We start from the raw sequence: 2461 nt of genomic DNA on the forward strand, positions 1-2461 counted from the left end.
GCTGTGACAAAGCGCGTTGAACATTTTCACTGAGAGGATGGGAGGTAGCCATTGACAACAGTGAAACCCTACATACAGCTTGCCATGGAAGGAGCCTTGCGTGCATGAAGAAGAAGACAGTGGGAAAGCAGAGGTTCAGACGATAGAGCATCTCCAAAACCTCAACCTGTTCTCCATTACTGCAAAACAAGTATCTAGTTCATGTTCTTTTACTTTTCACAATTAAACATGAGAATTATTGATATCCTGACTAAGAGTTACAAGATAACTATAGCTTGCTTCAAGCCGACAATCTCCGTGGGATCGACCCTTACTCACGTAAGGTATTACTTGGACGACCCAGTGCACTTGCTGGTTAGTTGTGCGGAATTACAAAAGTGTGATTGTGATTTCGTGCACCAAGTTTTTGGCGCCGTTGCCGGGGATTGTTCGAGTTTGGACAACTGATGGTCTATCTTGTTGCTTAGATTAGGAATATTTTATTTTTGTTGGTTTAGAGTCTTTTATTTGAATTTAGTTTCATATTTTAAGTTTGGTGTCAATTGCATGCTTTTATTTTCTTTTAATTTTTTGAATTTGCATGTTCCCTTTGTTTTGATCTAAAATTTCTAAGTTTAGTGTCATTTTGTTGTTTTTCTCTTTCCTCACGAAAATTCAAAAATCAAAAAATATCCTTTCCTTATTTTACTCATAATTTTCGAAATTTTGCATTAAGTTAGTCAAAGATTTTCAAAATCATATATTTTTTTAGTCAAGTCAAAATTCTAATTTCAAAAATTGATCTTTTCAAATCTTTTTCAAAAATCAAATCTTTTTAATTTCTTCAATCATATCTTTTCAATCAATTTTTTTTGCAATCATATCTTTTCAATCATATCTTTTTAATTGCTAATTCCAAAATCTTTATAATTAATTAATTAATTTAGTTCTCAATTTGCTTTGATTTTATTTTCTTTTAGTTTTCGAAATTTTATTTTATTTTATTATTTTCGGTCACTTTTAATTAAATAAAATAAAAAAATAAAAATAATAATAAATATAATAATATCCACATCATCTCCCTTTCTCCATCATGGACCTAAGTGGAATTGAGCAGTCCAGAAGGACTCCGGGGTCATATGCTAACCCCATTACAGCTGCATATGGGAGTAGTATCTGTATAGCTCCCATTAAAGCAAGCAGCTTTGAGCTAAATCCTCAACTCATTATCATGGTGCAGCAAAATTGCCAGTATTCCGGTCTTCCACAGGAAGAACCCACTGAGTTTCTGGCACAGTTCTTACAAATTGCTGACACAGTACGTGATAAAGAGGTGGATCAGGATGTCTACAGATTGTTACTGTTTCCATTTGCTGTAAAAGATCAAGCTAAGAGGTGGTTGAATAACCAACCCACAGCAAGCATAAAAACATGGAGACAGTTATCAGACAAATTCCTGAATCAATTTTACCCTCCAAAAAGGATGACACAGCTAAGGCTGGACATCCAGGGCTCTAAACAAGAGAATAATGAATCCCTTTATAATGCCTGTGAGAGGTACAGAGGTATGCTAAGAAAATGCCCCTCTGAAATGTTTTCAGAGTGGGTACAATTAGACATCTTCTATTATGGGCTCACAGAAAAAGCTTAGATGTCTTTAGACCACTCAGCTGGTGGATCTATACACATGCGAAAGACGATTGAAAAGGCTCAAGAGCTCATAGATACAGTTGCTAGAAATCAACATTTATACTCAAGCAGTGAGTCCTCTATAAAAGAAGAAGCTATGGCAGTAACTACTGATCCTAACCCTCAAGAACAGATGGTTGAGCTTAATCAGCAATTACTCATGATGACAAAACAGTTAGCAGAATTTAAAGAGATGCTCCAAGAAACTAAAATTTCTAACAAGAATATGAAAGCACAATTAAATCAGACAAGATAGCAACTATCTAAACAGATAACAGAAGAATGCCAAGCTGTTAAATTAAGGAGTGGGAAAACATTGAATGTATCAACTCAATGCAGTAGAAAGCTAAGAAAGGAACAACTGATAGAGGATGACCCACCAACTACCTAAAATCCCTCTGAGGACAGTAAGAGCCCAGAGAGGAATGATTCTGGCGTTCAAACGCCAGAAAAGGGTAAGAAAGTGGCGTTAAACGCCCAATGGGTAGCCAATTTTGGCGTTCAAACGCCAGAAAAGGGTTGCAATCTGGCGTTAAACGCCCAAAAAACACCCAATCCTGGCATTCAAACGCCACAAAGGGGTCAGACACTTGCAAGTGCTAATAACAAGCCCCTTAAGCAGGCTTCTCCAACCACTTCTGTAGGAAATAAACCTGCAGCAACTAAGGTTGAAGAGTATAAAGCCAAGATGCCTTATCCTCAGAAACTCTACCAAGCGGAACAGGATAAGCAATTTGCCCGCTTTGCAGACTATCTCAGGACTCTTGAAATAAAGATTCTGTTTGCAGAGGCA

Source organism: Arachis duranensis, chromosome 1 (genome assembly GCF_000817695.3).
Source record: "Arachis duranensis cultivar V14167 chromosome 1, aradu.V14167.gnm2.J7QH, whole genome shotgun sequence".
NCBI classification, from domain to species: Eukaryota; Viridiplantae; Streptophyta; class Magnoliopsida; order Fabales; family Fabaceae; genus Arachis; species Arachis duranensis.